The sequence below is a fragment of the Mustela erminea genome, chromosome 6, assembly GCF_009829155.1.
Source record: "Mustela erminea isolate mMusErm1 chromosome 6, mMusErm1.Pri, whole genome shotgun sequence".
Taxonomy (NCBI): Eukaryota; Metazoa; Chordata; class Mammalia; order Carnivora; family Mustelidae; genus Mustela; species Mustela erminea.
In genome coordinates, this window is record NC_045619.1 from 56,387,689 (window position 1) to 56,413,109 (window position 25,421).

The following is a 25,421-nucleotide window of genomic DNA, read 5'->3' on the forward strand; positions in this document are numbered from 1 at the left end:
TGTTAAAAAAAAAACCAAACAAACCCAAAAACAATTTGTTGCCTGAGGTCTCCTGGCCATGTTATTCTTCCCTAATTTCATCTATTTTTAAAATTCTTTATCTTATTTTCCTCATCCTGTTCAATTTTTATTCCATTCCATCCGTTTCCAGCACTTTCTTGGAGGAGATCGTTAACTAGTCAATTTTCAGAGTTTACAGAAGGCTGATTTCTCCATTCTCTTTGAAGTGTGCTGCAGCTCACTTGTACTCACCCACAATGAAGGGCAAAATATCCTGTTCCAGCTACATTTGTCAAATTGGCCTTCCAAGCTTTCCAGTCAACGCCTGTTACTTATTTTGGGCTTCTCCTCATGTTGTCTATGAGCTTTTGGTTTTGCTCTCTAGTTACATTCTTTGTTTTAGTGTGAATATTCAAGAAGACTAAAAAACTGGGTTCTTGTTGCCTTCTGATTTTACCAGGATCTTCTACTAACTTTTTTATTTTGAGTTCTGTTTTTTTAAAAAATTAGATTTATTGAGGTGCAACTTACAAGTAAAAATTCACCATTTTATGTTTCTTGAGTTCTTGGAAATGTTGTTTCACTGTTGAGTTGCTTTGTATATTTTTTTTGAGAAGCTGGAGCCTGGCATGGTATGTATTCATTCATTACAAATGACTTGGTCTTTATGTCCAGAGTCCTAGAAACGTTTTTTCATTAAATTTATTATTTGGGGGGTACCTGGGTGACTCAGTCGTTAAGCATCTGCCTTTGGTTCAGGTCATGATCCTGGGGTCCTGGGATCAAGCCCTGCATCTGGCTCCCTGCTCAACGAGAAGCCTGTTTTTCCCTCTCCCACTCCCCCTGTTTGTGTTCCCTCTCTCACTCTCTCTCTCACTATCAAATAAATAGGTAAAATCTTTAAAAACGTTCATTATTTGAATAATTTTACTAGGCCATATTCTGGTGTTAACCATTTAGAATCAAGTTTTTTGAAGTATACTGTAGACTCTTCTGATATGTAGATTCAGTTCTTTTTTATTTTTAAAAAGTTTTCTTGCATTATTCAGAAATCTTTATTTTGTCCTTCTGTCTTACTTTTTTTTGTTTTGGGATCTCCAATTATATATGTTGGATATCCCTTGCTTGTTTTCATATATATCACTTTGTCTCTAGTACTTTGTACATACTTCTTTCTTTTTTTCTTTCTTTCTTTTCTCTTTCTTTTCCTTCTTTGGGCTGTTTTCATTTCTCCTATCAATTGTATTTAATATATTTTCAATCAAATCTATTTTCGCCCAAGTACTTCATAATCTAGTGTTCCCTTCTGAGATTGTCTTTTTCCTCAGTTTTTTTTCTGAGTTCAGCCAATTCTCATTTTATGTCCTTTTTTGTCCCCCCCCATTTCTGTAATGAGTTTTAATCCCTAGTTGAAATAAATCTTTCTTTAGCAAATGCTCTTTAAATTAATTCCTGTTGGACTACTGTGTTACAGTTTTCCTCTACTTCATGATTAACTGGGGGCAGGGAGGGAATTTTTCATCAGTCGAAGAGTTGATTCACAGTTTCCATTTTCTTCTTAGAGTAGCTTTGCTTGATGCTTTCTGATATTTACTTTAAAATATGTTGAAAATTTCCAGATTAAAAATATGGAGGACGTTTGTATGGAGAAGTGAGAAGAGTTGCTTGGCTTGCTAAGTCTCTTTACATTTCTTTTGTATAGTGAAGTCCACTCTCTTTAACTAATGGTGTCTATTCGGGGAGAAAATTGCTCTGGTTTTCTGAGGCGTTTCTTCCATTATTTCTGCGGAGCTCTGATTTCAACTGCTTGGTTCCTCCTTTCCCTTTACCACCAAGCCAAGCCAAGGAACACTGTATCAGTCCGGGTCCAGGCAGGAGTTAAAAAAGCATCAATAATTGGAAGTTGAAAACGTTAGCTTAATGTAAAGAAATGTTAACTAGTAATAGGTAATTGACTACTAAAAGAGATAAAAAAGAGGATCCTAAGTGTTCTGGAAGGGCAAGTTAAAGAAACCAACTGCTACTTCTAGGCTGAAAGAGAATGGCAATAATGAAACTAAGGACTTAGAAGAACACATCATACCCATGAATATGAGATTCAGATTTGTTTAAAGGGGGACGGACAGCCTGACTCTAATGACGAAATTGCCAGATGACATGGGTCCAGTGGAAGTACAATTGCCTGATAGTGTAGCTGAAGCTGTTGCGGACATGGTCCCCTGGAAGCCTCCAGGGTTAGCCGCTGGGTGCGGAGAGCATGGCTTAGGGATGCAATGGGAGTGACCAAGGAGTAGCTCCCTGGAGTGGGTGAGAGGTGGTTGCTAGATAGAGACAGAGTGGCCAAATATCCAGAATGGGTCCAAGAAGGCCACTAAGGCTGTAAATGCTGAATTTAAAAGATGGTGAATTAGAATCTAGGAGAGAAGTATCTTCATGTGGCTCTCACCTTGAAGTGTTACTCCAGCACTTGCTGTTGATAAAGCTTTACGTTGTGCCAGCTGGCAAAGGAAACGTGTTTACAGGGCTTGGCTTCAGTGTTACGAAGCAGGGCAAGGAGTTGAGAGACAATAAATTGAAAACTGGCACAGAGACCTTCTTTTCCAAGTTGTCCTCTCTCCCAGAGCTTCACTTTCCCCATATTGCCACATCAGAAACCATACCTTTTCAAGCCCCTTTTAATTGTCAGTTGCCAATATTCTTATCTACCATTTCAGGGCTTTTCTCGGTATTTGTCATCTTAGGATGGGATTCTCTCTTTCTGGAGGTAAATATATATATATATATATATATATATATATATATATACACACACACACACACACATATATACATGTATATACATATATATTTTGCAAATTGCCTTGCACTTTTCTTTTCTTTATAGTCTCCCCCTGAATCTCTGTATATATCTGTATAATTCTGTGGCTCTGCTAGTTTTGGATGTTTATTTCCCTTTTGTTTGTAGTTTGTAGTTTGTAAAGTTTGTAGTTTTCTCCTGGTTCCAGATGTTTAGTTTTATATTTCTTTGTAAAATAAAATTTGTAGCTTTCTTTTAATATCAGTAAGCTATTACTGTATCAGGAATCACTTAAATGGTATATAACCACAAGCTTTCATGTTGTTGTTTCTCCATCTTTGGGTCTGTTGAGATAGGGCTGATCGAAGCTGGGTTTGGCTGGGCTTAGTTGCAACTGCAGATTGGGTTCTGGTCTATTCTACATGGTTTTTATTCTCCTTGAACTAGTAGCTATGCACGTCATGCTATCTATCATGACAAAAGGCAGGAGTGCAAGAAACCAAGGTCCTCTATGAGAATACATTTCAGTTCTCTATTTGCAATGTATCCCATTGACCAATGAAGGCACTTGAATGGGGCCAAAAAATTCGTTTTCTCCAAAAAGCTAAGAGAGATGGGAAGTGAATAGTTGTTGAACAATAATCTAATTTGCCATAAGCCTTCCCACAAATAAATATCTATATCCTTCCTATACTCAAAATACACTCAGTCTTATTCCAAGGGCCCCAAACTTTTGTCAAATTGTGGCCTAAGGTGTGCAGACCAGGATTTCATGATCTGTGTCAAAGCTGCTGTGGCTTCTCTTGATCCACTGTTATACACCACTGTTCCTCACATATCCAACAGACAGTTGTGGACCAGAAGAGATTCTGATGGACCAGAAACATATCCAACAGACAGTTGTGGACCAGAAGAGATTCTGATGGACCTAATTAATTAACTTCATTCTAAATACTCTAACATGAAACTGGCAAGAATAGTAGTCACAGAGCACATAATCACATGTCCACAGAAATGCTAAATCCTGCAGGGCAAATGTCAGATTCTACTACAGTGAGGATAAAAATATTCTTCCAACAGGCTCTAGAGATCCCCTGTAGGAGTAGTTCTCTGTCCAGTCTTCCTCATTACTGTTGGCTCCAACTTTTGGGAGTTCCTTCTTGTTTTATTATTTGATGTCTATTAACACAAGTTCCCAGAGTCACACACTTTTTTTTTTTTCCTTTTTTTCTTTCTGATACACATCTCTCTCTCTTTCTGGGCTTAAATTGCAGTAAAGGTTTGAACACAACATGCTTCTTTGGGATCATGTTATCAGGCTTCCTAGTTATCTTTTGTTTAGTTGTTTCAAACTAAACTGAGGTCTACTAGACTACCTTCACCTCTTCAGTGATATAAGCAAGCATTGTAGCCACACCCTTGATTTGATTTCATGTTTTACTGAAAAACCTTTGGTTTGGCCTTTCCTCTGAGGTTCCGTCATAATGGCAATGCCTGTGGTTTACTAATAAACACTGCAATTTTCCTCTAAATACTGTTTGCTCACTGGTTAGTATTTTTCTGACCTAATCACATTCATGGAGTACCTTATCAAATGCAACTAGTAGTAATCAGCTCACACATTTTCTGCCCTCTAAGATACAACAGCTGATATTTTACCAAATTATTTGCCACTGTATAATACAGATCACTATTTTCCATCTTCCTGTGATTTTCTTCCTTGCCTACTTCTTAGTCCCCAAATCAATACCAAATATTTCAAATTTTTGTTAAAGCAGTATTTTACTTCTAATTTCTGTCTAATTTCGGTACTAATTTCGGTCTGTCTCATATTGCTGCAAAACAAACAGCCCTAAATCTCAAGAGCATAAAACAACAAACATTCATTTTTCACTTACGTTTTTGTAAGGTGATAGATTCAGCTGATCTAGGCTGGATTCAGCCAAGCTCTGTTGCAAGCTACACGCCGTAACCAGGTCTCCTTTAAGTGTCTCTCATCTTTCTTGGACTAGCTGTTATATAAGGCATAGTCTTTTCATGGCAAAAGACAGGCATGCAAAAGACCAAACCCCACCATGTAAGCACGTATCAGCTCTCTGCCTACACATGTCCCTGCCATGTAATTGGTCAAAGCAGATCCTGCCACCAAGCTCAATGTCAGGGGATGGTGGTAGTGATTCTTAGGTGGGAAATAGAGAGTAAGTATTTTCTGAACAATAACTAAGTCACCTAATCTACTGTATTCCCGGTGCTGTCTCCTAACGATGTTATCAGAGGCACAAGTTCAACTATATTTGCTCTATTTGTTTTTTTTTTTTTTTTTGAGGATATGTAAGAAGTTTAAATTTAAGTAGCTGCTATTATTCTATGGGAACCTAGAAGTCCTCTGTTTAGATCAACCTAAGTATTTCTTTTTTATTTATTCCTAAGCAATAATATGCATAAAATAAAAAATTTAATGTGTTAGTTACATTTTTCTTAATACATGAATTTACATATACTTTAAAATCTTAAGAAAATTCTTTTTCCTTATACTACACACATCCCTCTGGCTTACCAATTGGGGTACAACTGGGATGAACACTGTTTTACACTACAGAGCTTTCCTAAACCTCTGATGTATGTGTCCCTTGTCCTTTCTATCCAAATGAGAAACCCAATCCATTCAGTGTCTCTTCATCCCATAGGTCTTAATAGCTTGAGTGAAAGCTTTGGCTCCTGCACATGGTATGCAATACTAAACCTTCCACGTGTCACAGAGATGTTTCAAGTGCTTTATGTATTCGCTAATTTAATCCGCGCGCAACCTTCCAAAATTGGCACTATTATCATCCCCATTTTACAGATAAGGTAACTGAGGCACAGAGAACTTAAGCAATTTGCCACAATAAACACATGTAATAAGTGGCTAAACCAGGATTCAGACCAGGCAATATGGTTCCAGGGCCTGGGTTCTTAATTATTCTGATGTTTTACCTCTCATGACAGGCACTCATTAAGGATTTATTGAGTAAATGGATACACAAAATCTACTGCAGAGTTAAGCAGAAAAAGCCAATCAAAGTTTAGGGTCCTTACATGGTGTTTTAGGAATACTGGGCACCTTCTCACACAGCCTACCTCTCTCGAGTGTTAGGATCTGTTGTTTGTTTCATAAATGGATATCAAACAGCCTCATCTTCCAACCAGCTATTAAAGCAGTACTCTATTTAGAAAGAAGTAAATGTAATGCGCTATTTTTTGGGTGCTTTGCCTGCAGACAGGCATTAACTCACTACTAGACAGAAATGAACGTCCTTCTCACTGCTCCCCTCCACTCCTTGCTAAAACAATATCAAATGCTCCCTTGAGAGATTTATATGGATCTTGAATGGGTTAAGAGCTTCGGGCACAATCCTAAGGCACCCTCAGGAACAGATGATCTCCTTTCTTTTTCCTTTCTCCCCTGAGGCAAGTGTTAACTCAGCTGGCCCCAAGAATTTATTTGTGCTTAAGATAAATTAACTAGAACCAAAGAGCCTTCCTTAGGTATTGGTACAAGGCTCGTGTGCCCTGAAGACAGTAATCCATTTCAATTCCTATATCTCTGCCGGTTGGGCCCCATGATGGGAGCCCACAGTGTCTGCCATCCTCAGCCCAAGCACCTTGCTGGCTTCTGGAGCCGGAAGCCCCTCATGCTTTGAGGCTTCAGTATGGATTTCTTGTCTGCTCCCCTGTACATAATTGTGAGGGGCACTAGAGCAAGAAAGAATAATGTGACCTTCCGACGCTGGAAAAACAATTGTGTCCTCTGTGAATGTGTAGGTTGAGTAATGATGCAAATTAGGACTTCAGCTTATTCTTCAGGGTGAAGTACGTGAGACCTTGAGTTACCTTGAGAATATTCATCATTATTTCTTCATACCCGGTAAGAGTTCTGCCCTGCCCTCTTCTTAATTAAAGAATTCCTACACCCTGGTAATAAAATTGCTCCCTGTGCTCTCATGGCCTATCCCACATCTCAACTCCATCCCCTTCTCACCTCAGTAAAGATAAGGATCAAAGGCACATCCAAGGATGACCAAAAGCCAAACGGGAAGCTTTATTTCACATCCATTAAATGAGTCTTTATTGAGCATCTTCTAGATATTAGGGAAATTTGAGCAGAGCCTTGCTGCTCCGTGTAGGTCCTGGGACAGTAGACAAAGAAGGGAAACCTGGATTTCACTTCTGGTCTAACTCTGTGAGCTGGGGACATTAATTTCTCAGTTGCATTGCTGGCAGATTTGGGATTATAATGATTGTATTTTTTTTAAAAAAAGAGATTGTACTTAAAAGCAATACTTTATGTAGATATATGGCACGAGGTTGTACTTAACAGAGCTCAACAAATGTTGGTGGTACCCCCATCCCTTTCCTCCTCTTCTTTCCTCTGTTTTTCCCCAGCGCAGAGGAAACAAAATAATGAGGAGACAGTCCTTGTTCTTGAGGGGCTCACAGTCCAGTGGGGAAATGTTTGTAAAGAGACAAATTCTAATAACATGTCTACAGAGAAGAATGAACAATGTGCCATGGGAGCTCAGAGGAGGAAGCAACTTATTTCTGATAAAATTAAAGCTGGAGAGACTGTCATGGTATTCTACCTTTGTTTCCTTATTTTGTAAGTGAGAAAACGCAGGCCCAGAGAGATCACATGACTTATCCAAGGTCTTGGCACATTCATGGCAGATCTGGGAGTAAAACTCAGGACTCTAGATTCCCAGCTTGGTGTTTATGCCATACAGAGTATGAGATAGTCACTGACCCAGGGAAGAATAAATATCTCTCATTAAACAGGAAGGCACAAGCTGGAATGAGAGCAGATGGGTCCAGGGGCTCGGAAAGGGCTCTAGAGCTGAGGGAACCAGGGAATTATCTTTTGGGCTGGACAGAGCTCATGCCTGCTCTGTAACTGGAAACTTGGGTACTCTTCCTGCTCTGATGATCCTCACATCTTCTTAGAAAGTAGGTTTATTGTCCCAGAAGCCAGACCTAAGAGTAAATTCTATAGGACAGCTCATTCTAAGGGGTGGTGTGGTGAAGGGAGAGCATTAGGAGAAGGAGGTGGCAGAGGTATGTCCTTGACATTGAAGATCACCAGGAGGGACGTCAAGAACTTTCGCAGTGTTTATTCCCAGGTATCTTATGGTTCTTGGTGTCATAGTAAATGGAATCGATTCTCTAATTTCCCTTTCTGTATTTTCATTGTTAGTGTATAAGAAAACCAATGATTTCTGCACATTGACTTTGTATCCTGCCACGTTACTGAATTGCTTTATGAGTTCTAGTAGTTTGGGGGTGGAGTCTTTTGGGTTTTCCACATAAAGAATCATGTCATCTACGAAGAGAGAGAGCTTGACTTCTTCATTGTCAATTTGGATACCTTTTATTTCTCTTTGTTGTTTGATTGCTGTTGCTAGGACTTCTAATACTATGCCGAACAAGAGTGGTGAGAGTGGGCATCCTTGTCGTGTTCCTGATCTCAACAGGAAGGCTGCAAGCTTTTTCCCATTGAGGATGATATTTGCTGTGGGTCTTGCATCATCACTAGCCATCAGGGAGATTAAAATTAAAACCACATTGAGATACCACCTTATACCAGTTACAAGGGCCAAAATTAGCAAGACAGGAAACAACATGTGTTGGAGAGGATGTGGAGAAAGGGGAACCCTCTTACACTGTTGGTGGGAATGCAAGTTGGTGCAGTCTCTTAGGAGAACAGTGTGGAGATTCCTCAAGAAATTAAAAATAGAGCTTCCCTATGACCCTGCCATTGCACTACTGGGTATTTACCCCAAAGATACAGATGTCATGAAAAGAAGGGCCATCTGTACCCCAATGTTTATAGCAGCAATGGCCACGGTCGCCAAACTGTGGAAAGAACCAAGATGCCCTTCAACGGATGAATGGATAGGGAAGATGTGGTCCATATACACTATGGAGTATTATGCCTCCATCAGAAAGGATGAATACCCAACTTTTGTAGCAACATGGACGGGACTGGAAGAGATTATGCTGAGTGAAATAAGTCAAGCAGAGAGAGTCAATTATCATATGGTTTCACTTATTTGTGGAGCATAACAAATAGCATGAAGGACATGGGGAGTTAGAGAGGAGAAGGGAGTTGGGGGAAATTGGAAGGGGAGGTGAACCATGAGAGACTATGGGCTCTGAAAAACAATCTGAGGGGTTTGAAGTGGCGGGAGGTGGGAGGTTGGGGGAACCAAGTGGTGGATATTAGTGGTGGGCACAGATTGCATGGAGCACTGGGTGTGGTGCAAAAATAATGAATACTGTTATGCTGAAAATAAATAAAAGAAAAAAAAAAAGAACTTTCACAGTGACAGGAACCTATAGTCTGAAACTAAACAATGTTTGAATCTGGAGTCTGAGCTTTGTTTCATCTGGATCCAAACTAAGGCTTTGGGTTATGCTGGTTTTTAACAATGTCTAAGCATTTTTCATGCCTAAAGAATGGTCTTCAGAGACCCTGACTGGGGACCTAAAATTGCTCTTCCACTGTACCCCTGTCCCTCATGGGGATTGCTGAGGAATTCTAAGGTCAGTCTGTAGGAGGGGAGGGAGAAGATAAGGGGTCTGTCTTCATTTGGTTACAAGTGGCTTCAGGATTAGCCACTTTCCTTTTAAAGACCAGTTTCCTTAAATCTTTTCTAGCCTGCCAATGTTTCATTGCATTGCATGTTTTAAACTCCAGACCAAAGGAAGAGAATCAGCCTAATTATTTGGGTGTTGGAAAAGGCAGGAAGAAACAGCAATAATCACCCACCTTGCTCCTAAACTCCTACCACTGGTTCTGATATTGGAGCACACTGATCTTTCGGGTGTTCTAAGGAGATGTAGTTTCCATTCTTTGTGTTGTAGAGAAAATTATCAGAATTGAGTTGAGTGTTAAAACAGCAACTAAATGAAGATATATTCCATGACATCCTAAGTCCATGATGGGAGTGCCATGATTTCACGGTCACTTCCTCTCCCACGGTGTCCTTTTTCCCTTCTGCCCTCCCTACCCCCAACCAATCAGGAGAGGGCATCATCAGAATGGGGGAATACTGTAAGTCTAGTTTCTTCTTAAAACGAGGTCAGAGTCTAATCATTATTATTGGCCAAGCTATTTATCTTATTTTAGAAGTCAATGTTTAACTAATAGCAGAAATAAAAATACTTCTCTGGCTAGGTTTTGCTGACCCCTACAATATTGTCTCTTATTTTTGGTATATTTTAAGTTAAAACAGGCTCATTTTCTTAGTCCTGACTACAGTATTAATATGATTTCTGTTTCTTTTTTTCTGAGGGGAGAAAGAAACAAAACAATTATCTTTTTGGGAAAATGTCCAATGTTTAGGCCAACATCTACTTTATAATTCCTCATCTCCTAAGGCTATATAATTACAGTAAGAACTTTAAGGAATCTCCAATGTATCCATTTATTCTTTTGGCTTAAATTCCCTTCCTCAGCAAGAAGGCAAAGAGAGCAGGGCTGTCTGCCTTCAGCACCATCCTTCTCTTGGTGTGGCCTCCAGACTGCACTTTGGATGGACTGTTTATGGCTTTTAAAATTCTTTTCTCCTCCCAGGCTGCTCCTATATTCCTAGCATCCTGACTGTTGTACAGAAAAATGTGGAAGGGTCCCATGCTTTTGCTATTCCAAAGCTCTTAGGAGACCCACAGGGCAAAGGCCGTGGAAATCCCCCGTATTCTGCTTTCCTTGGGCTTTATCAAACATGACAGCTAAAGGGAGAGCCTTTTGGCCTTTCTTCAAACTCCCAGGAGGCTGGCAGCCTGTGCTGTCCATGGAGATTGTAAATGAACCCAAGGAGTTGGCACACCCCTAATTTGTCATCATCTTGGAAAAATCAGAACAGGTAGGTGATGCGAGCACAGCATGTGCAAAAGCAGATTCTAGAATTCAGGCAACCGCCCTCTGTCTCTGAGGACTTCTGCAGGCATCGACCCCTCCTAGCAGAGCTCTTCAACTACACAACAAGGTTGAGAATCCTCCCCTGATTTTCCCATTCTGAGAATGGAAGCTAGATAGGTAAGAGTGTTTTAAGAGGTCAAGAAAGTCTGTGTTTTAAAGCTGGCTGATGCTAAATTACGGAGGAAATCTGTGGAAATTCTTTTTGATTTATATAAATGACAGAAGTGTCGTGTGATCCATGTAAGGAACACCAGTCACAGGTCACCTGCTGACACTAACTTCCCTTAGTTTCTGCACCCCCCCCCACCCCCCCATTTACAGCCTTCTCGGCAGTCGCAGACCCTTGTGCCCTTCTAGTGTTTCTCCCTTCTAGCCTTGGTGGATTTTATGGGTGAGGAGCTTATGATATGAACTGGAATGCCTCTGAGATCACGTACACGGTCTCAGGGAAGACTCTTAATTTTCGTGCCGACTGCCAGTGATAACCAGGAAGTGGTACTTCCCCGAGGTCTGAACATTACTTGAACATGCAGGGGAAAGCCGAGGGCAGCAGCTGCACATTATATCTGCGTCAGGCAAGAGGGGAGAGCACTGAGAAAATGCTGCCCTTCCATTCCGTGGAGAAAGACGCACAATCAATACGAGAATGGCACTAGGAGGCAGAGGCTTTTCACGTTGTCTTCTTGTTTTAGTTGCTACAAAGAAGATCGAAGGCACTCGGATATTTGGAGGTGGCCCCTCTCAGATGAGAAGAGGATCCCAGGTGGCAGAGGTAATGCGTAGTCTCTGCTGACCGGATGAGCTCCCCAGTGAGGGGGCTTTCAACATCGTAGCTCCTCTGTTTCCTCATCTGGAATGAGATGGGAGCATTTCAACTCCATTCCCACTGGGAGCGGAGAGCTTCTCCAAACCCAAACACTTCCCTTCCACCCCTCGACTTGTATGTTTTCACTGGTTACTTTTTGTCTTTGTCACTTTGTCTCCTCAACACTCCCTGCCACCCTAAGATGATTTATTCCAACCTGCCCGTCCCATGGAAGGAGCCCTGAGATTAGATAAAGCAGATGACCACCTCAACTTTGGGCTTGCAGGGTGTGTGTGTTGGGAGACACTGAAACAGTTTCCTTCCCCAAATGTCCCACCAACACTAAAATTTTGCCATTAGCTTTTCATTCTTTCCTCTTCAAAATAATTTGTTAAAATATCAGAAACCTTGAGAACAATCAGCCACTGACACTTTAAAGATATGAATCTTTCCTGATAGCAGGTTTGAGACGGTTAGGGAGAGATGGGCTAAGGAAGGGAAACATCCTTTCATATTTTAGTTCAAAGCTGGTGTTTGTTGGCTGTTTGCCTAGTGGTCTGGGGGCTTACACTGTGACACGCCCCTGCACCCAGTGCTAAGGCTCTGTTGCATCCATGTGGAAACTGTAAGCCTGTTGTTATCCCAGAATTGGTCACATCCAGTGCTCCATGAGTAAAATCTCAACCCAGAGTAGCAGAACTCAGCTCACAGCGCTGTTTTTTGGGCTTGGGATTCAAAGAATGTTAATGTAAGTGTGTGCTACAAGTACTTGCTTGATGCAAAGGGGAAAAAAATCCCAGAAAATTTTCTTTAATGATCCCGAGGGCAGCTCTGATCTAATGAAAGTGGGAGCCTCTAAAAGCTCAAGAGGATAGGTAATAGGGTCTGCCTTTCCTTATCTGTGAGTGTGTGAGAAGAACATCATTTTCATTGGCCCATGTCCCTGTCGTTGCTCTTGTATTTGAATCCCCAGTAGCATGATAAGGAGCAAAGGAACTAATTTTCAAATATTAACAAAGATATTCAAGGGAGCTGCATTTTCTGTTGCTGCAGTTGGCACTTCTTTTCCAGAAAGCTTGCCTTTAACTGACAACCTGCTTGGCACACTCCCGCTGAAGTCCTTTGGTGTCGGAGAACAGGGCTGATGAGATTCAAATGGCCAGATTGTAGACAGTCCAGTGAGGGCAAGTCCTCAAACCAAGGGAGACTGAAGCCTTAGAGGGGGGCATCAGCTGACTGCTATATCCAATCAAGGAAAAGGGAGATGTAGAAAAGAGAATTATTTAGGGGAAATAGACTGAAAGCAGCTATGGAAAATTCTAATATGAGCATAAGGAATGATACTGCTCACCTCCATATACCCCACATAGAAACTGACTTAATTGGAAGATGTGGGCCCGTGGGGAGATGCTGAGCACTAGCCCCCTAGATATTAGGTACTTTTCTGTGTATAATATGATGGAAATCATGGCTAATTTTCCAGCAAACCAAGGATAATAGAATTTAAGCTGAGAAGCAATAATTATCCAGCCAAAGACTAATTTCTGGCTCCTTTTGGAACTAGGTATGTCCACACGACTAAGTTCTCACCGACAGAAGGCTGGTGGAAGTGATGTGACCTACTTCCAGATCTGACCATGAAACCTTGTCCGTGAACTCCTGCATGGACCACAACCCACTCCTCCCCACCCCAAATGGCTGGAATGGCAATCCTGAGTACTCCTGGGAGTCATGAGTTGAGGGTAATAGAATCACCATCTGCCTGGATTTCTGGATCCTGAAAGAATGCTTAGAACAGACAGCCCACCAACTGGCCTGCTCTAGATTATTAACATGAAAACAAAACAAAAAACTATTATTCTTGAGACTTTGCATTTTGGGGCCTAGCCACTGTAGCAATTTAGACCATACTCTCTAATCCATTTGGGCTGCTATACCAAAATACTATATGTGGGACGGTTTGGAAACAACAGAATCTTAACTTCTCATAGCTCTGGAAGCTGGGAAGTCCAAGGTCAAGGTGCCAGATGACTCAGTGTCTGGTGAGAGCCCTCTTCCTGATCCAAGGATGGCCATGTTCTTGTGTTTTCACACAGCAGAAAGGGCTGGGGAGCTACATGGTGCCTTCTTAGGAACACTAATCCCTATTGACCTAAGCACCATCTAAAGCCTCACATCTTAATGCCATCACCTTGCGGGGTAAGATTGCACCGTGAGTTTTAGGGGAACACAAATATTCCATCTATAACACTGATTACTCTGAACAATACCCAAGCGAAGTTCGTGATGTCACCCACTTTATAGTTAAGGAATTTGCAGTTCTGAGAATTTCAGAAATGTATTTACCCAATGTCAGGATTTGAACTGAAATCTGTCTGGGTTAAGCCTCTAGGTCCCAGGCCTCCAGAGAAAAAGAAGTGGAAGGAGGTGTTTCTAGGAAAGGGAACATCTGATTCAGCTAGTTTGTCCTCTAGCTTAAGCCCAAGTTCACACCACCTTCCCACAGCCCCAGCTGGGACTGCCCCCCGAACTTTATTTTCAAGAACATGAATGCTGGAAGAGGTCCTAGTCATCACCCAGCTCAGTGGTTTTCAAATTTCACCTTGGCAAGAGATACCCTTCTTCTAATGAAATCTGACTTGGAAGACCTGTGCATGGAATAGTTCAAAGCAGAGCTTGTCTCTTTGTTGTGGGGTCTGGGGCCTGGCTGGCAGAGCCCCTGAGGGCTGTGAGCACTGATGGGGACAGCACCATGCGTCTTCTTCAGGGTCACAAGCATCACAGGGACAGCAACCCAGGCTCCCGACTTTCAAATTTGGAGAGCTTTCCATTGCACTGCTCTTCTTTGAGATAGGAGCTCTCGAAACAGCCCCAGACCCAAGATGCCCAGTCTCTTTATTCAGCAAGGGTGGAAGGACATAGGGTCAGAGTTAATTATTGAGGTTGTTTTATTTTTGTGTAACAAATGACCACAAACCTCACGGTTTAAATAACACCCTTTATCATTTCAGGGCTCTGTGGTTCCCGTGGGCTCACCTGGGTTCTCTGCTAGGGTCTCACAGGGCTGAAATCGAGGTGTTGGCTGATGCCTGGAAGCTCTGGAGAAGAATCCACTTTAAAGCTCAGTTAGGTTGTTGGTGAAATTCACTTCCTTGCCATTGTGGGACTTAAATGTCTGTCTTCATGACTGCTATTGGCCACTCACAGCTTTTAGAGAAGACGCTCCTCAGCATTCTCTGTGGCCTCCTCGCACTTCCTATCTCCAACTTTCTGCTTTCACAGAGGCTATGTTACTAGGTTTCATTAACTTGGGTAACCTCCAGATTTCATAGTCAACGAATCAGTAACCTTGATTACATCTGCAATCCCCTTTGTCATGTAATGTAGCCTAATCTTGAGGGGGACGCCCCCGGGGGGGGGGGGGGGTGAAGGTCATGGGGCCAACTTAGAACTCTGCTTAACCCCGTAGATCACATCGCCCTCTCTTGGGACATCTGGAAACAATGGTAACAGTTCATTCCCGTGACCTCCTGGCAACTTTTTGCCAAATCCTCTCTGCCAGCTTCCTACAGAGATGATAAACACCAGTCTTTCCTTAACATGGTATGTAGGGTCAGGGCAGGTGTTCAGATCTGCAGAGTGTGTTCCCAGCACAGGCAGCTCGGACAGGTGAGCCTGGGCCTGAACTTTCTCTACATAGAATGCCATAGGATCATGAGCACAACAATCCCTTCCTTTTATAAATGACTCCACAGGGGAGACGGGCTTAGCCAAAGCTTACAGGATGAGTTAGAGCCCCTAGTGCAATGTTTCTGCTACTCTAGGTCAATACTAGGGTTAGCTGTTGTCTTTGCTGGTTCTCTGGCCTGGCCTAGTAGCGATCTCAGAAAAGCCTTCCATGGTATGATCAGTGTATTTCCTGTCCTATGGTCCAGCAGGAAGGATTGCACTAGCGAGCCCTAAGAAGCATGGGAAATTGTCTATTCTTTTTTTTTTTTTTTTTTTTTTTTAAGATTTTTACTGATTTATTTGACACAGAGAGAGAGAGTAAACACAAGCAGGAGGCATGGCAGACAGGGGAGAAGCAGGCTCCCCTCTCAGCATGGAGCCTGATGAGGGGCTCGATCCCAGGACTCTGGGATCATGACCTGAGCTGAAGGCAGACGCTTAACCGACTGAGCCACCCAGACGCCCTGGAAGCTGCTTATTCTAAGCATCATGGTGGCGGACTCTGACAGAGCGTCCCAGAGAAGCTGTCTCCCGCCAGCTGTAGAAGAAAACTGAGATGAAAAAGACAGGCAGGGCTAGGGAAAAAGATGCCAAGAACAGTACACAGCACAGTGAAGCCCCTTGGTTTCTAATTTTTCTGCAATAATAGATTTGTGCTGTGAACCCTGAGGGCCAGCCCAAGGACTGGAGATAAGCCTGGAAGCTCCAAGACTCCTGGGGGGGGAGGAGAGGGCTGGGTGTAGGAACTGAAAAGTCTGGTGGGTATGAGTGAGGATAGTTCATGCTTTAGGAAACATCTACATATATGTTACCTGATTCTTTTTTTTTTTTTTTTTTTTTTTTTTCAGAATTGAGTGTTAAAGGAATGAAAGAGGAAATGAAGTGAAAAATCAAACAGTTAGAGGTGGTGATCTTGAAGTCTGAGCCTGAACCAGTTTTTTGAGAAAATTGCATCTGCCTGCATTGCCAACCAAAGGGCTGATGCAAAAAGTCGGGGACTACTTCTCTTCCAGTCACCCATGTAAAATACACACACCAAACCACCTCTAGTAAGGGACACCTGCTACCAGTGATATTCAAGGTTTGTTGCTGAGACATTTGGCCCTAATACGTCAGATCATAAGGAATTCACACCCAGGCTTTCCTCTGGGCCTCTTGAACTGTGTGAGGCCCCAGGGTTGGCAACATCCTTACCCCCACCAAACATCTCTGCATATTTCAAATCTCAAACTGTGTCTTGTCTGGAACAAAAGTCTTGAAGGAAAAAGATGGCAGAGAAATGGAGCTGGACCAGGAGCAGGACTCCAGAGGGGATCGTAATCTTCCAATCCTCCCAGGTTCTGTGAATATGCCTTTGAGTTGGGGCTGCAGGGTGGGGTTGGGTAAAGACATAATTCGTAGTTACTGCCTTGGAAGAGGGCAAGCCACAACCAAAGTTCAGAGATGGATCTTTAGACTTGGAAGGACCCTCTTTTTGTAGCAGAGAAAGTCTCCAGATTCCTGGCGGGAAGCCCTGGTAGGCTCGCTTCCGTCCCTCTGCAATACAGTGTCCTAGAAGCAGATGGGCCTTCTGGAGAGCCCTAATCCTGACCACCCCCCCCCCAAGAGCCCCAGTCAGGGACAGTGGGGCAGGGCTCCGATGCTGTCAGGGACCTTTGCTGCTGGCTGCAGTCATCTCTCATGGCTCCTCTCTTCTCTTTGAAGGGATGCGGTTACAATTGGCCTATTAGAGTCCTAATTGAATCGTTAACACACCAGCCATTAGCAACTGCTAATGAGGGAATCCAGGGGATTACAGCATCAATTACCAAGTTTGACTTCTGAATGTGGCTCTGCCAACTAGGGGCTCTTGTGAGAGTCCTTAGAAGATGTGACAGAATAAGAGAGGAGAGCCACGTGCCCGTTGTGTGGCTGTGGGCTGTCTATACCCAAGAGAAGCTCTCACGGGGGATCTGCTCTCATGGGGCTGCGCAATCTAGGTCCTGGGGCAGCCCCTACATCTGAAGACAGAAAGAGCATTCCAGGCCAGCTGTTTTCTCCATCTCCACTCATTTGCCCCCTGTAAATCTTCCGCCATCTTATCTGCGGTCTTCTCTAATCCCTTGGGCCAAAACGGTCTCCAAGTTTCCCATTATCCACATCTTATCAGTCACCAAATCCTTGGAATTTCAACTTTTAAGTATGTTCTGTCTTCATCCCTTCCTTTCTTCACCTCTATTATTTCATTAGTTCAAAAGCTTATCCTCCCCTTGGAAATGGTCCCAGACCAGTAAAGAAATGGCTCTTTCCACCTCTAGTTCATCTCCTCTCCTGTGTCCAAATCAATCTCGCTCTAAAAGGTAAATTTGATGGTCACTCCTTAAGACCCCTCATGGATCATTATTGCTTATAAAATAAAGCATATTTTCCCGGCAGGACATGTTAGGACCTCCAAGAGCTTGGTGTTCCCCATGTCTTCACCTCATATGTCACCATTCTCTGCTTTTCCAGTCTAGCTGGAGCCGTAGTGAACTGCCTGCCCTTGCCCCAAAGTGCCAAAACTTTGGCATCATCCCCTTACTTTGCACGTGGAGATATATCTACCCGGCATCTTGGCCTCTAGGCAACCTGAGGAACTTGTAACTGACTTTTAAGCCTCACATATGAAGTCATCCTCACTCACTCACACCCTCTTGCTTGAGATCCCTGTACATTTCTCTTTCCTAGTGCCTACTTATGCTAAAATTAGCATAGTTTCCTTGTCTCCCCTGATGGACTATGAGACAAGTGCATCAGTTCCGATATTTATTTCTTTTCTTTTTAAAAGATTTTATTTAGGGACACCTGGGTGACTCAGTGGGTTAAAGCCTCTGCCTTCAGCTCAGGTCATGGTCTCAGGGTCCTGGGATTGAGCCCCACATCAGGCTCTCTGCTCAGACAGGAGCCTGCTTCTTCCTCTCTCTCTCTCTCTGCCTGCCTCTCTGCCTACTTGTGATCTCTGTCTGTCAAATAAATAAAATCTTTAAAAAAAAAGATTTTTACTTATTTAGTTGAGAGAGACAGAAACAGCAAGAGGGAGAGCAGGAGCAGGGAGGAGCGGGAGAAGCAGGCTCCCTGCTGAGCTCAGAGCCTGATGTGGGACTCGATCCCAGGACCCTGGGATCATGACCTGAGCAGAAGGAAGATGCTTAACCTTCTGAGCCACCCAGGTGCCCCCAATATTTATTTCTGGAAGCCTAGGGTTCAGTACATAGTATCTGGTAAGTCACAGACTACAACAGTGTGTGCTTAATGAATGAATTAAAAAGTTGGTAACGTTTTCCACAGTTCATTTCATGGATTTATATTGTCATGCATTTTATTTATATTCTATGTGGGGCTCTTCGTTGTTCACAGTTTAATTCTTTCGAGCACAAAGAGAAATGCCTTAGTCACCAGGGTTAGCCACCCTCTACCCCAACAGCTCAGTTCTCAGCCTTGGGATCCATGAATATTTATTGACATGAATTAAAATCTGCAAGTGTTTATTGAGCCTCTTGTTCTCTTTAGGCCCTAGAAGGAGGTGCTTGAGAGAAATATCAAAGACTTGAGAGTCGTACTTGCTTTCAAAGCCTTTCCAATTATGACACTAACAGACTGTCTGTGCATAATCACTGGCAGATTACACAGTCTCTGTCCCCAAATTGCGCCAGGATATCATTTGTGAAAAAGGTGTTTTGCAACCTTGTAGGGTGTCAGTGTCTCTTGAAAGCAGGTCTGGTTCTTTCGCTGCCTACCACGTGGCCAGCACTATACTGAAGGCTGTGGTCTATGATTCACCCCTCCACGGTACTCAACGCTCACAGCCGTCTCGGATGGTGTGTAGCCTTGTGAATCCCATGGAAATGAGGAAGAAGCAGAGCCAGGGCTCACACCAAAGTTGCCCACTGCCAAGGCTCCAGGCTCCCACCCACGGTGACTACGGCCCCTACAGCCGTGTGGGGTTTAATATGAATCAATCACTCAGCCTGCAAGGGAGGCTCTTTCTGCCTCCTTCCTCTCCCTCCATCTGTTAACACTTTGCAATGCCGTTGATAGTCAGCACATCAAAACCTGTCAAATAGGACAAAACGAGATAACAACACAGAGATTAAACAGTTGCCCCAAGTCAGTCGCCTTCTTTCAGCTTAGAATTTGCTTTGAGTGGGAACTTCTCAAATTGGATCATAGGGTCTCAAAATGAGGAAATCTAAGCTCCAAGAGGGAAGAGACGGGTGCTCAGAGCAGTCTTCTGAATCTAGAAAAATGCCTGCCTCCTAGCAGGCACTTTATAAATGCTTACAGGGATGGCTGGGTGGCTCAGTCTGTTAAGCATCTGCTTTGGCTCAGGTCATGATCACAGGGTCCTTGGATCGAGCCCCGCATTGGGCTCTCTGCTTAGTGGGAAGCCCGCTTCTCCCTCTCCCACTGCCCCCTGCTTGTGTTCCCTCTCTCACTGTGTCTCTCTCTGTCAAATAAATAAATAGGAGCCTAAAAAAATTTTACAAAAAATACCACAAATGGTAGAAATAATATCTCAGTGGCGTTTGAAAGGCCATAGCCATTTTTCTCTCTGAGTAAGCCTACACCAAGAACACCTGAAACCACGCTGATTCGCGTAGACTCAGCTCTGTTTCTCCTCTCTCAGCTCCACAAAGGCAGTAAGAAAACCCAGAGCAGAGCCCACAGGCCCTATAGGAGGCCCACTTCCTTGAGCGATCTCTTCACCCAAAAGGGAAATTTCAGAACAGACAGGACTATGATGCCGCAAGAGAGGCAGAGAGGGACAAGGCGCACTGGAGGCGTTCACTCTCAGGGCCCATAGGTGCCTTGCTCACCTTACTGGCTCACCTTACTGTGGGCCTTGCTCCCAGGGAATCCTTTCTGTCAGCCGCAGACAAATGGGAATCTAATTGCCTGTACAAATGCAAACCTTCCCAAGGAAACGTAAGATGCTAAATCCTTTGTTTTTACCTCCCTGCGGGTGAGTTTATCCAATTCTTTCCTGAATTGAAGGAATGACATCCATACAATGATATTTAAACCATGCCCTGTTGGTCCAAATGTGTATTTTTTTTTCTAAAGATTTTATTTATTTATTTGACAGAGATCACAGTAGGCAGAGAGGCAGGCAGAGCAAGAGGAGGAAGCAGGCTTCCCGCTGAGCAAAGAGCCCAATATAGGGTCGAGCCCAGGACCCTGGGATCATGACCTGAGCTGAAGGCAGAGGCTTTAACCCACTGAGCCACACAGGTGCCCCCAAATGTGTATTTTAAGCGAAATTTTTATCGAGCTAACTATAGACATATACATAGTTTTATAATGTGTAATGTGGGGGACCTTATTGTCTGGATCCAGCTTCCCTCAATGGTAACACCTTTCAGAGCTACACCACAGCCGGAACACGGACGTTAACGCAATCCATCGATTTTGTTCAGATCGTCATAGTTTTACTTGTACGCATTTGTGTCTATTTAGTTCAATACGATGTTGTCAGGAGTGGGCTCACATCCGCCACCACGGTCAGATGGTGAGCCCTTCTGTACGTTTCCTTTTACAACCACACCCTCCATCCTCCCCACAACTTCCCTCCACGACCTCCATGGCCTCATGGGATCTTTCACAATTTGAGGGCGACAACTGTTCCTTTACATGAATTGACAATATACTATTCCGGAAATCCACTTCACTTCAACTTTTCACACATCCAGGATTATTTTTGTAGGATAAATTCCTAGAGCTCACATCTCATTTTTTGAATTCTTGATTGGATCACTCAGAGCCTATCTCATTTAGCAGCTTAACTCCAAAGGAAATCAAGGCCTTCTTCAAAACACTAAATCCGTGAACAGTGGACAAAGACTGGCCAGGGCTAGGATATTCAAAGGAGGCCCTGCAATTCTTGAAGGCAACTTAAAAAAGGAAAGATGCAGTTACATTTGGGGCAATGGGAATATTACTGAAATTAAGTGTGGGTCGCTAGTTTGAAGACAGCAGTTATCTGGAAGTGTGAGCTCTGCTTTTGTTTATCAGACACCCTGCCTGGCAGCCTCTGCTCTTATGATGGAGTAAAAGTAAGGAGAGGAGGTCAAGGGAGGGCATATGAGGCCAGGATGCCAGCCAGAGGTGATAGAACCTTGAGGCACATAGCTCCCTTTGAGATGCAAAAAGCACTTTCAGTCAGGAAGAGGTCTGCCTCAGGACACAACCAAGGGCGGCAGGGTTGGGGGTGGGTGGTGGTGGGGTGGGTGGGGGTGGTGGTGTGTTGGGGGAGTGGGGGTGCGGGGGCAGGTGGGCAATTTCCAGAGGAAACCAGGTGAGGCATGACCGTAGTCTGGATCAGGGACACAGGAGGGGTATGGAAGCTTCCAGAAGATATTGTCAAAAGAATTAGAGGAGGAAAACCCATTTAGAGTGAGAAAACTTGATTGTCTCAGAAGAAGTAGAGGTGTACGAATGGGCAGGGAGAGGATGACGAGGAAGTGGGTCTCACACGGACCTCCCGCAGAGAATGAGGTCTACCAGGAAGAAGGTGGAATATGTGCTGGAGGTTTTGCCCACTCTGGGAGAATAGATTGAGTCATTGGGCACAAAGAATTCCCTTTTTTGTGTGCATGGGCGGTGCTACATTGAGACCTGGGCAAGGGGCCCCTGTCCTGGGCCCTGGGATTCTGAAGGTCCTCTCTACAAGTTCTGTCTTTCCCTATGGAGCCATGAGTCAGCTGGGCCAAAAGATGTACCCATTCAGAGCCTACATCCACTGCCATGCTCTAGACCATCGTGCTCTGTCATGTCGTAGACCAGAAGCCCAGAATTCCCTGTCCAAAAGGTCTCAGACCCAATCAAGAGCTCTTGTGAGCCTCCCAGCAGGGGAGAGGGGGCCTGTCCTACCAAGGGTGAACCATGCTGCTGGGTGTGCATCTGGGCCTGAGGCATGACTGTTTAGGGCTATGGATGAAATTCCATTCTGGGGCCTGGGGTGCCCACAGGCAGGTACATGGGGCCCTGCACGGTGAAGGTTGGGGCCTGTGGTAGGAAAAGAGATGGTGCAGGCTGTGGGCCTTGAGCCTTCACTCATACTTTCCCCCCAGCCTGCAATAGTTAGGGGCAACCTCTGGGTGAGACCTGAAATGGCTCTAACTGTGCTGCTTGCTGCCTTGTCCTGTTGCCTGGAAATGCCTCTGATCTCATCTGGATTTTCTGTTGGAAATGGAAATTGCTTCATTTGTCAATTTGTCAGGCTCCCGAGTAATTACCGTCCAGAGTTCCCGAGGTCTGCCCTGCACCACAGTCTTCGCCGGCCGTCCCAGCGTGCTGAGTGAGGCACTCCTCCCTGCCCACCTCTAATTCCTGACAAATGAAGCACGGTTTAAAGTAGGAGTGTTAGGGACTGCTTTCAAAGGACAAAAGGTCTCAACAGGGCAGCATTGCCCAGCTTATTATAATGCAATGGCTAATGTGTAGCCGAAGTCCAGAAACGCCCCTCACAACTCTGTTTATAACGCAGGCCCCAAAGGACTCCTCTGACCAGGAAAGGGTAGATATTCTGCAGGTGGTCCTGTGAAGGAAGTTGGGGAGGGGAAGAAGAGTGACAAATTTTCCTACCGCCAGGCGGCCCTATTTTGATTTTTGATTTTCTTTTTTGTTTTTCTCAGAAGTAGCTGGCAAGCTCTTCTGTCTTCTGCCCCTTTCTCTCCAAGCGGTTTCCCAAAAACAATAAGATAATTGTCCCATGGCTTGAAATTTCTAACAGCGATCCTCCCCCATTCTCCCTCTCTTTTGGCCACTCCCCACTGATCCACTAATAACGCTCACTTTTTAGTGTCTCCTTTCCTTAGGAGGCAGGTGGAACAGGCGTCTTTGCGAACTATCTCCAAGTCCTGATGTAAATTTCAAATGCTGTTTTTCTTTGGGGTGTGTGGTTCCCTTCATCCTTTTCCCCTTAATTTCATGGGCTTTGCCCCATCTCAGTTCTTCTTTAAGGACTCACATTCCCAGCACGTGACCTGGATAAGCAAGGGTCTCGCTGAAGACCTTGACTCAAGGCCTCAGGGGATGGACTGAGTTAGCCTTGGCTCAAGACAGGAAAGAGGGCACAGCATCTGATAAGGAATGGCAACTGCTAGACTCTGGGCTTCTTCTGGGATTTCACGTGGCCCTATACTCATCCATTGCACCAGGGAAACCAAAATCCAGTGGTCAGCCCCAGGACTCACCAGGACGACTCGGAGACATAGCATCACATGCTCCTTAGTTCCTTACTGCATGCCTCCCTGCTGTCTGTTGGGGTCCATGTAAGAGGCTGAAGGCTAGCATACGACTAGGTCAGAAAACGCAGCAGGCCTAAAAGTGAAGAGAAGTCAAGACAAATGATGCTCTGTTTGCCATATGTCTGCCACGGTGGCTGATTAACCACAGGGCAGGCTGCAGTTTTCAGAGCTGTAACACATACCAGGCTTTTTAATTATGTCCATTAGGACAGGACTCTGATTTCCCAAGCTCCCAAAAGACAGTTTCTATGAACTATAGACCTAGGAGCTCAATGTTAAAACACAGCCAAAATTCTACCAGGTTATTGAGGCACTTGTTCCAAAGCATCTAGGAAAAGATGCTAGGGTCACTTGGATCCAGCTCTGGTCTGCTTAGGACAAACCGGAGCAGGTTAATAACATCTTTCTTTGACAGGGTCCTGTTGGGCTGGTCAAGAAAGACCATGCGGACTTTCTTGACCAGACTGTCATGGTCTGGTTGTGGACAGGAGAGAACCACATGATTGTATATACGTATACATGGGCACATTGGTACCTAGCTGAACATCTGGGCACCAAAGGCACTGTTTAATGAATGCAGAAAAGAAACATGTGCAGGTGTCTGATTGAGAATCCCCCTTCCCTGTGTTGCATTTGACTTTATTAGCTGTGACTTAGATGGAAATATAGATCTTCAGAGGACAGGAAGCTGAGAAAATCTCTACCTCAGCTGATAGATACATAGATACTATGTATCTGGATTCTACAGTGGAATCAGGCTGGATTCTACAGTGGAATCAGGCAAGATGATATTTACCAAAAGCACCTAAGAGCATAAGAGAGGACATGGCTTAGCAGTGGCTCATGGGAAAAGGTTTGGCAGTTTGTGCCAATAGAATCTGCAGTTGTGGGGGCGCCTGGGTGGCTCAGTGGGTTAAAGCCTCTGCCTTCGGCTCAGGTCATGATCCCAGAGTTCTGAGCCCCATGTTGGTCTCTCTGCTTGGCAGGGAGCCTGCTTCCTCCTCTCTCTCTGCCTGTCTCTCTGCCTACTTGTGACCTCTCTCTCTCTCTCTCTCCGTCAAATAAATAAAGAATATCTTTAAAAAAAAAAAAAAGAATCTGCAGTTGTGGTGTGACGTCGCCTGTAATGCTGTTTGGATCCTGGGCTATAATATTAAAGTAGAGGGCGGCTGCCTGTGTGGTACCTTAGCTAAGCAGGTAACTCTTGGTTTTGGCTCAGGTCATGATCTCAGGGGTGGGTAATGAAATCAAGTGCCCCATTGGGCTTTGCGCTCAGCATGGAATCTGCTTGAGGTTCTCTCTCCCTCTCCCTTTGCCCATCCTGCTTGTGCTCTCTCTCTCTCTCTCAAATGAATAAATACATCTTAAAAAAAAAAAAAAAGAATCAGAGAGTCTGAAATTGAGGACAAGATCTTCCATTCTGCAATGTCCTGGTCAAACATCATAAGAATTTTGCCTCCAATTCTGGACGTCATGCTAAGAAGCTGGAATGAAGAGAGAATCTAAGTTAAGTAAAATGTCCTGAAACACTCAATCAAGGAAGGTTACAAGAAATGTAGATGAGAAATTTCAGAAGTCGGAAGAGAGAGAGATTTACTGTGTGAAGTCTACCTAGACTTCTGTGATGCCCTCAATGTGCATATGTGATTTTGAAAGCTCTGGAGGACCAGGTTACAGTCTATATAAGGAAAGCTCTCCAGAGACGGAATGCTGGGTTAATCCCAACACACAATGCAACAGATGAGTCAAGACAACACGTAGCTAATGAAAGGCCCTCATGTAGAGTGGGAATAGGAAACTGGATACTCAGCCTGGTTTTAGAAATGCCCCAAAGCCCTTAATGGTCAGAAACATCATCTTTCTGCC

At 44.0% G+C, this 25,421-nt stretch overlaps 1 long non-coding RNA gene across 1 annotated transcript in view; it reads left to right on the forward strand.

Annotated features, from left to right (window-relative positions):
* The window catches only part of LOC116592376, a 40,164-nt gene extending 26,770 nt beyond the window's left edge, over window positions 1-13,394 (forward strand). Inside the window, exons 3-4 of the long non-coding RNA XR_004286469.1 lie at window positions 11,447-11,526; window positions 13,124-13,394. This is a non-coding gene — a long non-coding RNA (uncharacterized LOC116592376). The remainder of the gene's footprint in view (window positions 1-11,446; window positions 11,527-13,123) is intronic.
* The last annotated feature ends 12,027 nt before the right edge of the window (window positions 13,395-25,421 follow it).